At 46.3% G+C, this 14,074-nt stretch overlaps 12 non-coding genes across 12 annotated transcripts; 11 read left to right on the forward strand and 1 right to left on the reverse strand.

Moving 5' to 3' along the window:
* Window positions 1-3,862: 3,862 nt before the first annotated feature.
* On the reverse strand, window positions 3,863-3,944 carry trnas-gcu (transfer RNA serine (anticodon GCU)). The gene has a single exon. It is a non-coding gene; the product is annotated as a tRNA-Ser (tRNA).
* A 463-nt stretch (window positions 3,945-4,407) lies between these two features.
* LOC141326990 (U4 spliceosomal RNA) lies at window positions 4,408-4,548 on the forward strand. Its single transcript, XR_012354314.1, has one exon. It is a non-coding gene; the product is annotated as a U4 spliceosomal RNA (small nuclear RNA).
* Window positions 4,549-5,406: 858 nt separating this feature from the next.
* On the forward strand, window positions 5,407-5,479 carry trnak-cuu (transfer RNA lysine (anticodon CUU)). The gene has a single exon. It is a non-coding gene; the product is annotated as a tRNA-Lys (tRNA).
* Window positions 5,480-7,402: 1,923 nt separating this feature from the next.
* trnat-agu (transfer RNA threonine (anticodon AGU)) lies at window positions 7,403-7,476 on the forward strand. The gene has a single exon. It is a non-coding gene; the product is annotated as a tRNA-Thr (tRNA).
* Window positions 7,477-7,669: 193 nt separating this feature from the next.
* Window positions 7,670-7,759, forward strand: trnar-ucu (transfer RNA arginine (anticodon UCU)). Its single transcript is given in 2 exon segments — window positions 7,670-7,706; window positions 7,724-7,759. It is a non-coding gene; the product is annotated as a tRNA-Arg (tRNA).
* A 144-nt stretch (window positions 7,760-7,903) lies between these two features.
* trnat-cgu (transfer RNA threonine (anticodon CGU)) lies at window positions 7,904-7,977 on the forward strand. Its single transcript has one exon. It is a non-coding gene; the product is annotated as a tRNA-Thr (tRNA).
* A 581-nt stretch (window positions 7,978-8,558) lies between these two features.
* Window positions 8,559-8,632, forward strand: trnat-agu (transfer RNA threonine (anticodon AGU)). Its single transcript has one exon. It is a non-coding gene; the product is annotated as a tRNA-Thr (tRNA).
* An 830-nt stretch (window positions 8,633-9,462) lies between these two features.
* trnat-cgu (transfer RNA threonine (anticodon CGU)) lies at window positions 9,463-9,536 on the forward strand. The gene has a single exon. It is a non-coding gene; the product is annotated as a tRNA-Thr (tRNA).
* Window positions 9,537-10,131: 595 nt separating this feature from the next.
* Window positions 10,132-10,205, forward strand: trnat-agu (transfer RNA threonine (anticodon AGU)). Its single transcript has one exon. It is a non-coding gene; the product is annotated as a tRNA-Thr (tRNA).
* Window positions 10,206-10,763: 558 nt separating this feature from the next.
* On the forward strand, window positions 10,764-10,853 carry trnar-ucu (transfer RNA arginine (anticodon UCU)). Its single transcript is given in 2 exon segments — window positions 10,764-10,800; window positions 10,818-10,853. It is a non-coding gene; the product is annotated as a tRNA-Arg (tRNA).
* A 144-nt stretch (window positions 10,854-10,997) lies between these two features.
* trnat-cgu (transfer RNA threonine (anticodon CGU)) lies at window positions 10,998-11,071 on the forward strand. The gene has a single exon. It is a non-coding gene; the product is annotated as a tRNA-Thr (tRNA).
* A 398-nt stretch (window positions 11,072-11,469) lies between these two features.
* Window positions 11,470-11,542, forward strand: trnat-ugu (transfer RNA threonine (anticodon UGU)). Its single transcript has one exon. It is a non-coding gene; the product is annotated as a tRNA-Thr (tRNA).
* Window positions 11,543-14,074: the final 2,532 nt, after the last annotated feature.

Here is a 14,074-nt window from a genome sequence, read left to right on the forward strand (position 1 = left end):
ATTACGTGAGCAGTTGTGACCAAGACATCTGTGATCGGGACATCTATGACATGTGTTCTTGATAACTGATCAAATGCGAATCCCTTAGACTTGTATTAGTGAAATCCTGTTGGTTTGGTTCTATTTTTCTAACTGTTAAGTGTGCGTGTATCAAGCCACACTGATAAAGATTCTTGCCTGGCTAGGCAACCTTGATGATATATAAGACCTCTGTGTGTGACTTTATGTGTGTGTTGAATATTTCACACTTATCTAGGTTCTGGACCAATCCGGATCTTGCTAATCTATGTATTGACATAATTAGGAACCTCTGTTAGAGTATAATTACTGGTGTTTTGAACATGTACTCAGAGCGGCCTACGAACTCCATCGAGAGTGTTGAAGCTGACTTCTGCTGATGAAACTGCAAACTATTTTCTTCAGTAAACATTACTTCGATTGATTGAATCTTTGACTCCTGGTTTTTGTTCATCATATCTGGTCCTTGTGTGTTTTTACTGTAAAATTCCCCTTACAGCCACGAGGTCATGGGTGATGGCGAGTGGATGGCCAGGTTGAGGACTTTTGCCAGCTCTGGGGTTTGTCCGTCTGGAGGCAACAGACCAGCACCACGGCAGCGGAAGTGGTACAACCTCTATCAGAAGGTAAAGTTACCTGTATCTCATTGTAGAATATGAATGTGTACATTATTTGTCAAACATTTTTACACGTGACTGTGTTTAATGTTTTTGAAAGAAGTGTCTTTTGCTCATTCAGCCTGCATTTATTTGATCCAAAATACAGAAAAAACAGCAATATAATTTGTACTGCATATTTGTATTTATTTTTTAATGAAAACTGATACGTTTTGCAGAATTCATTGATGAATAAAAAGTGTCCAAACTTTTGACTGATCCTGTATTTGTGTTTTATTTATTATTATTTTTTCATAGGAGAGGTGCTTGATCAGACTGGACAGCCCCTGGTAGTGGACCCTGACTCAGAAGAGACAGAGAACATGCTGGAGGATGTGGATGAAGGTGAGGATGAAGAAGACGAGGGCTTCAGGTTGGACCAAACACTTGACATTACTGAGTCGAGTCTTACTGATGACCCAAGCTTCTCTCTGTCCTCCACTCAGCCTGATGCCTCCTTCACGCCAGGTGCCTCAGCATCTCCTGACGAGTCTGTGGTATGTTAATATCTCATTTAATGTATGTATGTAATTATGTTTTATGTAATACTGTAAAATTTCTAGGGAAAACATAATAATTTGTGCTGACCTGTTGCTTTTTGTCTGAAGTTGACAAAAAAAAAAAAAAAACATCTAGAAAAATATATATATTTATTTGTTTTGTTTTTTTTGTCCCACTTCACTTTACTCATAATGTTGTTGATTTCATTTTTTTCTTTTTGTTGTATTTTTCTCACAGGCTTTGGCTAGTGCTGGTCTGCTGGACAAAGTGGACAGCCTTGCGGAGTATCTTGTGGAGCTCAGGAATCAGCCATCTCTGGCTCTCACCAACCATCAGGTCAGTTTCTCTTCTTGACCTGTCATATGTTAACACTACCACTTGTTTTGTTTTCTCATTTGCCATGTATTATATGCTCTCTCTGCTTAGGTGAGCAATATAGTTGGCAGAACCTGCTGGATTTTGGGGGTGGAGAGCATGAAGAGGCAGACATTCACCACCGCTGCCCCACTTGCCCAGTGGCCAGATTGTTGTCGCCTGATAGAGACCATTTCAAGCCCTGTGCCATCCATAAGAGTCCAAAAAAGAAAGGGGATAAAGTTTTATTTATGTGTATTGTTTTCTGCTTTCTGTTCTTTTGCACTTGCAATGAATGCACTAGTGCCATGGACATTAAGACAGTTTTATTTAATAGTATAGTTATGTTTTCTGTTCTTTAGCACTTGCAAAACATGCACAGGAGTCATTCATATTTTAAAGTTTTATTCATTTGTATTGTTTTGTGCTTTCTGTTCTTTTCACTTGCAGTTGATGCACAAGACGGTTTTGTTTATATGTATAGTTCTGTTTTCTGTTCTTTTGCACTTGCAAAAAAAAGGCACAGGAGTCATGGACAATAGAAAGTATTATTAAGAGATATTATTCTGTTTTCTGCACATGCAACATAACTATAAGAATAAAAATGTAAAAAAAAAAAAAAAAAGAATAATGAATAATTGGCTATGACTGATTGAAAAATAAAAGTTTGGTCATGATCAAATAACTCTTTTTGTTTGTCATTGTTACAGTATCATTAAACAGTTATATGCCCTTTTAAAAATGTTGATAAATTTGGGGATGATTTAATACATAAATGTAAAAAATTTTGTACTATAAGTTTTAGAACATAACTACAGCAGAAATATATTTAAAGTGCAAAAACTTTGAATAAAATATCAATAATCAGTAATATAAATCTAATAAAATATTAATTTGTCATTTCAAAAGTGATTTCATTCATTTGGACATCATTCATGTGATAATTACTGATAAATAAAACATTCAGTAAACACTTCAATGTATGGCAACGCTGTAATATGAACTGGGAAGCTTGTGATCATCCTTACTCCCATATAAATGTACAGGAAAATAGAGAAAACATTTTTTTTTTCAGATAATTTATTGTAAATTTACACTCCAAAAACATTGCTTTAAAGGACAAAGAGATAAAATTCCCTTTCATTTCTTTTCTCCTCATTTTTTTCTTTTCTCTCTCTCTTTTCTTTCTTTTTCTCTTTTCCCCCTTCTCCCCCCTCCTTCCTTTTCTTCCCCCCCCCCCTTAACAGACTATTGTTCCCCAGCTTTGGCGCAATCGGTTAGCGCGTTCGGCTGTTAACCGAAAGGTTGGTGGTTCGAGCCCACCCAGGGACGTGTGAAATGCCGGAGTTTTGCACGCGCGTCAGGTGTCCACTAACGCCTATGCCATTCTTAGGGTTGCGAGGCACAGCTTTCTCAGGGCCTTTATCTTGTGCACCTTCAATAAGCTGGCTTGTTTTAAAAGAATTCAGCGGCGGGCATTTGGTGAACATTTTCACCAGCTCGAGTAGTTTGCTGTGGCATGTGGATGCCTTCTTTACTGATGATCTGTCTCTGGGGCTCATCTAGTTGACATAGTATCCGCTGACATTCGGCTGAAGGTGCTGATCCACCATCTGCTCTTGGTACGGACTGGAACCGGGGGACTGTAGTGACCATCAGATCGGAATACAGAATGGATCTGGTGGCTACGGTGACCTCAGAATAAGAAGAAACAGACTAATATTAATGTAGATGCAAAAGTTCCATGTTGCCACAAAGTCAATACCCAATACCCCACCGGGATGACTTGAAATACAGTCAGCATCGGCAATTTTTGCCAGTCTCTCTGGAGGCTTGTTGAGAAAGATAGTCTTGCTTCGTTTTGTTTCCTTTTATTGGCGTGGCTGGTTGTTGGTCCTCGTCAAAGAGGTGTCCACCGATCATAGCGTGCCGGAGCCAGAAGACTTGTTGTTTTGTCAGTATGTTCTCAAGACTTTGCGGCAGGTATCAATAAACTACAGCACAATCACAGCTCGCCGCTACCCATCGTAAACAGGTTGGGCCTGTCTGTTCCGGTGGGCTCTCAGTGGTGCTAAAGCATCAAATGAAGAGGATGGGATTCGAACCCACACAAACCAAGGCGTGCCGAGCACAACGGGCTAGCCTTGCAAGCGCCTTAACCACTCGACCACCTTACGTTTTGCGCGGTCCTTTTGTTTAACACTCCCGATTCAGACCACCAGCTCATTAGTAGAGCGCTCAGTGAACTGAACTGAGTGTGTCAGACAGGGAAGACACACAAAAATTGCAGAGTGGGGTCCCCAGGACCGAGGATCACTGCTAAATGTACCGAACGACGAGGATGGGATTCGAACCCACGCGTGCAGAGCACAATGGATTAGCAGTCCATCGCCTTAACCACTCGGCCACCTCGTCGTATTACATGCCGTCTTTTATTTAGCACTCCCGATTCAGATCATCAGCTCATTAGTAGAGAACTCAAAGAACTGAACTGAGTGTGTTAGATAAGGAGGACACACAAAAAGTTCAGCATGGGGTCCCCAGGACCTAGATTAAGGTCCAGTGCTAAAGGAACTGAACGACAAGGATGGGATTAGCAGTCCATCGCCTTAACCACTCGGCCTCCCCGCCCCCTTGCTGACTGAGAGAGGCCATGCTGCGGACCTTTTCAGCTGCTGCTGCTGTGCTTTCAGCAGGCTGTTTTGAGCACAGAGGGAATAGTGAATGAGCCATCTTTTACACACCTCTAATCTGTTCCGTAGAAACACGGTGCAGCAACCCGTGCCAGGAGACTGTTTGTGCGGCAGTTTAAAGCTTGCTACCACCTTGTCGGTTCACATCCACGTAGGTGCCTGCAAAGGTCACGACCGTCGCCGGCATTCTTTCGCAGAGGCAATATTGTAGCCTATGAGGTTTATCCGAGGCGCGATCATTGCTGGTTGAAAACTTTACCCAATACCCCGCCAGGATGACTTGAAATACAGTCAGCTTTGGCAATTTTTGCTAGCCTCTCTGGAGGCTTAGAGTATTGTTGAGAAAAAATAGCCTTGTTTTGTTTAGGTTTTGTTTCTCGTCGAAAAGGTGTCTGCTGATGATTGAGCGCCAGAGCCAGAAGGCTTGTTGTTTTGTAAATATGTCCTCAAGACGGGTATCATTAAACTGCAGCGCAATTACAGCTCACCGTTACCCATCGTAAACAGGTTGGGCCTGTCTGGTCCGGTGGGCTCTCAGTGGCGCTAAAGCTTCCAGTGCATGTCGAGCACAATGTATTAGCCTTCCACCGCCTTACCCGCTGGACCACCTCGTCATCTTGCGTGGTTTCTTTGTTTAACACTCCTGAACCATGTGCATGTGGATGCCTTCTTCGTCTTTTGTTTCAGCCGCCGAGGGCCTGTTTTCCACTGAGGCCCTGCGTCAAACTCCCTATGAGACACAATCGAACGTTAGTAGTAACCTCCGATTACGGCCGAATGTGGATTCTGCTCGGACGACGGGGCACCGGTACATCCTTTTTAGCTTTGGCTTGTTAGCCAAACGCTACAGCAGTTTGCCATTTCCCATGAAATCATCCTTGATTTCCTTAAGAAAGGTGCCCCAAATTGGTGGAAAATCACATCTCAACCATACGCTGTCCAAAGCATTGACCCGCCTTCACGCGGCAAAACAGAACGTGTTGTTGGCCCGCACTGCTGGGTCAAACTGCGCTTCCCAGAAACAGATTGGGTCAAAACCGAGAGAAGAAAACTCTAAGCCTGCTCTAAGCCCTACCCACGGGGAGGGCTCGACAGTCTCGCACAACGCGAGAGCCTCCGTTTCGCCTGTGTAATTTGGGGGCCGATGAAAACTGGGTCCGACCCGGTGAAGAAGCCCACGACCAGCCCGGCTAGCTCAGTCGGTAGAGCATGAGACTCTTAATCTCAGGGTCGTGGGTTCGAGCCCCACGTTGGGCGGCTCTGTTGACTCTCTTTCTTCCCAAAAGGGTGGCGGGCTCCAGCGTGCCCATTCGCCGCGCAGGCTGAGTGGATTTTGCGAGCTCCGGAAACATCTTTCAAAACAGATGTCGCTGTTAGTGCGAGCAATTTTAATCCCTATCACTAACCCTAACCCTTGCTTTTACACCGGTGATCCGGCGGCAGCAAGCAACAGCGGCTGTCTCTGTGGCGCAATCGGTTAGCGCGTTCGGCTGTTAACTGAAAGCTTGGTGGTTCGAGCCCACCCAGGGAAGTGTGAAATGCCGTAGTTTTGCACGCGCGTCAGGTGTCCATGAACGCCTATGCCATTCTTAGGGTTGCGAGGCACAGCTTTCTCAGGGTGTTTATCTTGTGCACCTTCAATAAGCTGGCTTGCTCTAAAAGAATTCAGCGGCGGGTGTTTGGTGAACATTTTCACCAGCTCGAGTAGTTTGCTGTGGCATGTGGATGCCTTCTTTACTGACGATCTATCTCTGCGGCTCATCTAGTTGACATAGTATCCGCTGACATTCGGCTGAAGGTGCTGATCCACCATCTGCTATGACCATCAGATCGGAATACAGAATGGATCTGGTGGCTACGGTGACCACAGAATAAGAAGAAACAGACTAATATTAATGTAAATGCAAAAGTTCCACGTTGACACAAAGTCAATACCCAATACCCCACCGGGATGACTTGAAATACAGTCAGCATCGGCAATTTTTGCCAGTCTCTCTGGAGGCTTGTTGAGAAAGATAGTCTTGCTTCGTTTTGTTTCCTTTTATTGGCGTGGCTGGTTGTTGGTCCTCGTCAAAGAGGTGTCCACCGATCATAGCGTGCCGGAGCCAGAAGACTTGTTGTTTTGTCAATATGTTCTCAAGACTTTGCGGCAGGTATCAATAAACTACAGCACAATCACAGCTCGCCGCTACCCATCGTAAACAGGTTGGGCCTGTCTGTTCCAGTGGGCTCTCAGTGGTGCTAAAGCATCAAAAGAAGAGGATGGGATTCGAACCCACACAAATCAAGGCGTGCCAAGCGCGACAGATTAGCCTTGCGTCGCCTTAACCACTCGACCACCTTTCATTTTGCGCGTTGCTTTTATTTAACACTCCCGATTTAGACCATCGGCTCACTTAACTGGACACGCGTGCAGAGCACAATGGATTAGCAGTCCATCGCCTTAACCACTCGGCCACCTCGTCATATTACGTGGAGTCTTTTATTTAGCACTCCAGATTCAGATCATCAGCTCATTAGTAGAGAACTCAAAGAACTGTTCTTAGTGTGTTAGATAAGGAGGACACACACAAAGTTCAGCATGGGGTCCCCAGGACCTAGATTAAGGTCCAGTGCTAAAGGAACCGAACGACAAAGATTTTTTTGGCTTTCTGGTAACTCTCATACTGTCCAGAGTTGCCCTCAGGTGGTCGAAATTTGTAGACATTCTCTATTAAGCGTACCAGCACCTGGCCAGCCTCTGGATGTTTTGACCCTTGGATTAACCCCTCCGACAGCCTTGCATGCGGTTTGGCGCCTTGGCTTAGTTGGTTCATAAACAGGAGATCCTGGGTTCAAATCCCAGCGGAGCCTTGGACACTGCCGAGCTTGTGTTTACCAAAAAACGGACGGCAAATGGGGACACAGAGGAGCTCGAGTTGTGATTTTTGCCATTTTGTTAAGCCCATCATGCGCAATGTTGCAATCGGACAGCAGAAACCATTTGGAGGCCTCCTGTTCTCAGCGTAAATTGATTTAAAGAAAATGTCAATCATATTTAAAAGCTAGCAAAACATGCCCAAGAACCAATTCAGTGAGGTATGGCAATCACTGTCTTGCATCAAATGGAGGCAGCAGGACATTCGAAATGTTTATTCATGCATCGTCTAAGACGCCATCCCCACAATTAGCATGCGGGTTGGCGCTGTGGCTTAGTTGGTTAAAGCGCCTGTCTAGTAAACAGGAAATCCTGGGTTCGAATCCCAGCGGTGCCTTTCCATCAGTGGCTGTCTCTGGCCTCGCTGTTGGATGGGAGATCCCGACGACACTCTGTTTTTGAACCATGCCTAAACTGTGCAAAGACCTGAGGACCTGTCTTTCTGCCTACACAGCGTGCCACTCAGCCGAGCTGGACGGGCACAAATCTGTAAGAAAAGGGCTCAGTGGCCCATCCTGGCAGACCTACAGGGCTCTGTGGCGCAATGGATAGCGCATTGGACTTCTAAACTGCCAGATGAGGCCATTCAAAGGTTGTGGGTTCAAGTCCCACCAGAGTTGTGGCTTTTGGCTTTCTTGTAACTCTCATACTGTGCAGAGTTGCCCTCAGGGAGTAGAAATTTGTAGACATTCTCTTTTATGCGTGCCAGCCTCTGGATGTTTTGACCCTTGGAGTCACCCTTCCGACAGCCTTGCATGCGGTTTGGCGCCGTGGCTTAGTTGGTTAAAGTGCCTGTCTCGTAAACAGGAGATCCTGGGTTCAAATCCCAGCGGTGCCTTGAACGATTTTCCAGTCCAGCAAGCGCAAGCTTTTCCGAAAGCGACCTGCAAACAGGGATAGCGAGTGGTTAATTTTGAAAACCACCCCGACTCAGTTGTCGGCAAACGCCTTAAAGCTGTCCAGCGCCCGGTCAGCCAACCCCTGGCCTTTTCTCTGGAAGGCTGGATCGTCTGAGTCGATCGTGCTGCCCGGCTAGTCTAGTAAACAGGAGATCCTGCGTTCGAATCCCAGCGATGCCTTTGGTAGCGTGCCACAATACAGCCGAGATTGTGTTTACCAAAAAACGGATGGCAAATGGGGACACAGAGGAGATCGAGTCGTGCTTTTTACCATTTTGTGAAGCCCATCATGCGCAATGTTGCAATCGGACAGCAGAAACCATTTGGAGGCCTCCTGTTCTCAGCGTAAATTGATTTAAAGAAAATGTCAATCATATTTAAAAGGTAGCAAAACATGCCCAAGAACCAATTCAGTGAGGTATGGCAATCACTGTCTTGCATCAAGTGGAGGCAGCAGGACATACGAAGTGTTTATTCATGCATCGTCTAAGATGCCATCCCCACAATTAGCATGCGGGTTGGCGCCGTGGCTTAGTTGGTTAAAGCGCCTGTCTAGTAAACAGGAGATCCTGGGTTTGAATCCCAGCGGTGCCTTGCAAATGGCAGCTTGGACCTTTTTGCCCTCCCTTGGACCTGAGGCCCTTACAGTGTCTCTGCCTTTCAAACGACACTGGACACTGCAATTGTGCAGAGACCCGAGGGCCTGTCCTTCCTGCAGAGAGAGAACGCGCTCTCTTACCGTTGGACGGCCACAGACCCGGAAGGTCAGCCTGGGTTTGAATCCGAGCAATGCCTTTGGTGCGCCCCACAATACAGCCAACGTCGTGCTTTACGGCGAATGGACGGCGAATGGAGACACATAGAAGCTCGAGGACAGCGGGCGGTTTCCCTTGCAAAACTACCCTCTCACCTGCTTTTGAAGGATAGGATCCTAGGCTAACTGGTCCCACCAAGGAGGCGCCGTGGCTTAGCTGGTCAAAGCGCATCCCAGCGGTGCCTTTCCATCAGTGGCTCTCTCTGGCCTCGTTGTTGGATGGGAGATCCCGACGAGACTGTTTTTGAGCCATGCCTAAATTGTGCAAAGACCTGAGGACCTGTCTTTCTGCCCACACAGCGTGCCACTCAGCCGAACTGGACAGGCACAAATCTGTAAGAAAAGGGCTCAGTGGCCCAGCCTGGCATACCTACAGGGCTCTGTGGCGCAATGGATAGCGCAATGGATTTCTAGACTGCCAGATGAGGCCATTCAAAGGTTGTGGGTTCGAGTCGTGGCTTTTTGCTTTCTTGTAACTCTCATACTGTGCAGAGTTGCCCTCAGGGAGTAGAAATTTGTAGACATTCTCTTTTATGCGTACCAGCACCTGGCCAGCCTCTGGATGTTTTGACCCTTGGAGTAACCCTTCCGACAGCCTTGCATGCGGTTTGACGCCGTGGCTTAGTTGGTTAAAGTGCCTGTCTCGTAAACAGGAGATCCTGGGTTCAAATCCCAGCGGTGCCTTGGACGTTTTTCCAGTCCAGCAAGCGCAATCTTTTCAAAAGTGACCTGCAAACAGGGATAGCGAGTGGTTGATTTTGCAAACCACCCCGACTCAGTTGTCGGCAAACGCCTTAAAGCTGTCCAGCGCCCGGTCAGCCAACCCCTGGCCTATTCTCTGGAAGCCTGGATCGTCTGAGTCGCCCTCCCGGAGGGCTAACGTGCTGCCCGGCTAGTCTAGTAAACAGGAGATCCTGCGTTCGAATCCCAGCGATGCCTTTGGTAGCGCGCCAGAATACTGCCGAGCTTGTGTTTACCAAAAAATGGACGGCAAATGGGGACACAGAGGAGCTCGAGTTGTGATTTTTGCCATTTTGTTAAGCCCATCATGCGCAATGTTGCAATCGGACAGCAGAAACCATTTGGAGGCCTCCTGTTCTCAGCGTAAATTGATTTAAAGAAAATGTCAATCATATTTAAAAGCTAGCAAAACATGCCCAAGAACCAATTCAGTGAGGTATGGCAATCACTGTCTTGCATCAAATGGAGGCAGCAGGACGTTCGAAGTGTTTATTCATGCATCGTCTAAGACACCATCCCCACAATTAGCATGCGGGTTGGCGCCGTGGCTTAGTTGGTTAAAGCGCCTGTCTAGTAAACAGGAAATCCTGGGTTCAAATCCCAGCGGTGCCTTGCAAATGGCAGCTTGGACCTGAGGCCCTTACAGTGCCTCTGCCTTTCAAACGACGCTGGACACTGCAATTGTGCAGAGACCCGAGGGCCTGTCCTTCCTGCAGAGAGGGAACGCACTCTTTTACTGTTGGACGGCCACAGACCCTGAAGGTTTGAATCCGAGCAATGCCTCTGGTTGCACGCCACAATACAGCCAACGTCGTGCTTTACGGCGAATGGAGACACATAGAAGCTCGAGGACAGCGGGCGGTTTCCCTTGCAAAACAACCCTCTCACCTGCTTTTGAAGGATAGGATCCTAGGCTAACTGGTCCCACCAAGGAGGCGCCATGGCTTAGCTGGTCAAAGCACATCCCAGCGGTGCCTTTCCATCAGTGGCTGTCTCTGGCCTCGCTGTTGGATGGGAGATCCCGACGACACTCTGTTTTTGAACCATGCCTAAACTGTGCAAAGACCTGAGGACCTGTCTTTCTGCCTACACAGCGTGCCACTCAGCCGAGCTGGACGGGCACAAATCTGTAAGAAAAGGGCTCAGTGTCCCATCCTGGCAGACCTACAGGGCTCTGTGGCGCAATGGATAGCGCATTGGACTTCTAAACTGCCAGATGAGGCCATTCAAAGGTTGTGGGTTCAAGTCCCACCAGAGTTGTGGATTTTGGCTTTCTTGTAACTCTCATACTGTGCAGAGTTGCCCTCAGGGAGTAGAAATTTGCTGACATTCTCTTTTATGCGTGCCAGCCTCTGGATGTTTTGACCCTTGGAGTCACCCTCCCGACAGCCTTGCACGTGGTTTGGCGCCGTGGCTTAGTTGGTTAAAGTGCCTGTCTCGTAAACAGGAGATCCTGGGTTCAAATCCCAGCAGTGCCTTGGACAATTTTCCAGTAAAGCAAGCGCAAGCTTTTCCGATAGCGAGTGGTTAATTTTGCAAACCGCCCCGACTCAGTTGTCGGCAAACGCCTTAAAGCTGTCCAGCACCTGGTCAGCCAACCCCTGGCCTCTTCTCTGGAAGCCTGGATCGTCTGAGTCGCCCTCCCGGAGGGCGAACGTGCTGCCCGGCTAGTCTAGTAAACAGGAGATCCTGCGTTCGAATCCCAGCAATGCCTTTGGTTGCACGCCACAATACAGCCGAGCTCGTGTTTACCAAAAAACGGACGGCAAAAGGGGACACAGAGGAGCTCGAGGACAGTGGGCAGTTTCTCTTGCAACACTACCCTCTCACCTGCTTTTGAAGGATAGCATTTCAGGCTAACGGGTCTCACTGAGGAGGCACCGTGGCTTAGCTGGTCAAAGCGCCTGTCTTGTAAACAGGCGATCCTGGGTTCCATCCCAGCGGCGCCTTTCCCCCATTGGCTTTCTCTGGCCTCGCTGTTGGATGGGAGACCCCGACGACACGGTATGTTTTTGAACCGTGCCTCAATTGTGTCTTTCTGCCCACACAGCGTACCACTCGGCCGAGTCAAAGCAATGTAGTCAAATCTACTCCGAACCATCACTCTAACTGTTTAGAAGCAGATCTCTTATTCTGGGACTTTGTGGGACTTTCCAAACTCCCTTAAAACTGCAGCTGTTAAAACTGTTACGGATTGGTCAGGTTCTGCACCCACAATCACGCCCCGATCACAGTCACCTGAATACTGATCATCATGCACCTTCACTCAATCATCATCTCACTACAAGAGCACCTCACACACAGCCATCATTGTCCGGGCTCGTTTGCACGAAGCGGACTCATTGAGCTTCACTCTAAGTGGTCTCAAATCCCTACTAAACTTACCGTGATCCTTAGCTTCTGATTACTTACCTGTCTTCTCGTCTGTTCTAGTCCAAGTCCAGTCTTTGTCTCCAGTTAGCGGTGTGTCAGCCGTAAGTCCGTCGACGGAACTCCAACGCTGTGTGTGTGAGTGTGGTCATCTTCACCGGTCCTCCTCCCGTCGTCCCTGGAAAGGAAAAGCAGCTAATCATCCACAATCCAGCTACATTTCAAGAATCACACCCTGAGCTGTTATACTCACCCGGTTCTGCACGCTATTACCTTCAACTTGCTCTGCTGAAAATAAACCTGTTAATACTCACTCTCATCTCTCTCGTTTGGTCTGCTTACGTAACAAAAACCCTTCGGAAAAATAGCAATGTTGATAACACTATATTGAGTAACTATAGACCAATATCTAATCTTCCTTTTTCAGGCAAGGTTATCGAAAAGGATGTTTTTAATCAGCTTAACCACTGCATAAACTCAAATAGATACCTGGATAATTTCCAATCTGGTTTCAGACCACATCATAGCACAGAGACAGTGCTCATAAAGTTAATAAATGATATCCGCCTAAATTCTGATTCTGGCAAACTATCAGTGCTGATATTGCTAGATCTCAGTGCTCCGTTCGACACTGTTGATCATAACATTCTTCTAGATAGACTGGAAAACTGGGTCGGGCTTTCTGAGATGGTCCTCAAATAGTTCAGGTCATACTTAGAAGGGAGAGGCTATTATGAGAGTAAAGGAGAACATAAGTCTAAGTGGACATCCATGACATTCAGAGTCCCACAAGGCTCAATTCTTGTGCAGCTGTTGTTCAGCCTGTATATGCTCCCACTAAGTCAAATAATGAGAAAGAACCAAATTGCATATCACAGCTATGCAGATGACACCCAGCCCCATTGACTCTCTCTGCCAATGCATTGATGAAATTAACAGTTGGATGTGCCAAAGCTTTCTTCAATTAAACAAGGAGAAAACAGAACTCATTGCATTTGGAAACAAAGATGAAGTTCATAAGGTAAATACGTACCTTGACGCTAGGGGTCAAAAAACTAAAAATCAAGTCAAGAATCTTGGTGTGATTCTGGTGTCAGACCTCAGTTTCAGTAGCCATGTCAAAGTAGTAACTAAATGGGCATACTATCATCTCAAAAACATTGCAAGAATTAGATGTTTTGTTTCCCGTCAAGACTTGGAGACTTGTTCATGCCTTTATCACCACCCAGCCAGGGCTTCATGGGCGGCAAATGTGGCAGTCTTATGTGGGTCCTAATTGGGCAATTCATGCCAAACACATTTGGACTCCACCTGCCCAAAGGGGTTCAAAGTGGGTTTGTAACCGGGATCCACATGGGGGCCAGCCGTGGATGCCCAGATGGGTTTTAAGTGGGATCTATAAGGGTCTTATGTGGGTCTGAACAGGGCAATACCGTGCCCTTGCAGCACCCCCTCCCCCAATTCATTACAATTAAAAAACCTTCAATAAAGTGTCAAAGCATGCTCAAGGTGGACAATTAACATTTTTATTAAAAAGACAAAAAACAGTCTGCAATTCAAAGTCTGTGCAAATGCCATATAAAATTTACATTTTACATTTCAGCTTTTTTTTAAAAGAAATACGGCACAATTACATTAAAAAACCATGGGACAGTTTCATCAAAACTTTGAATTAAATATGTTTACCTTAAAAGTATTAGAAATTATTTCCTGATAATTCACTCAGCCCCATGTAATCCAAGATGTTCATATCTGTCTGTCTTTAAGTCGAAAAGAAAGTAAAGTTTTTGATGAGTAGATTTCAGGATTTTTCTCCATATAGTGGACTTCAGTGGGATTAAGGTCAAGGATAAAGGTTTCAAAATTTCAATACAGCTTTCAAAGGGCTTTACAAGTTCCCAGTGACCCTTATTCCTTGGATGGGATGATGTAGAGCCCTTTGAAGCTGCATTGACAATAAAATTTGGAACTTCAACCTTTTGGCTCCCTTCGAAATATGTAGAAAAATCCTGGAATGTTTTCCTCAAAAACCTTTTTGACAGAAAAAGAGACAGACATAAGCATCTTGAATGACAGAGGGGTGAGTGAATTATCAACAGGAAATATTTGTG

Source organism: Garra rufa, chromosome 2 (assembly GCF_049309525.1).
Source record: "Garra rufa chromosome 2, GarRuf1.0, whole genome shotgun sequence".
NCBI lineage: Eukaryota > Metazoa > Chordata > Actinopteri > Cypriniformes > Cyprinidae > Garra > Garra rufa.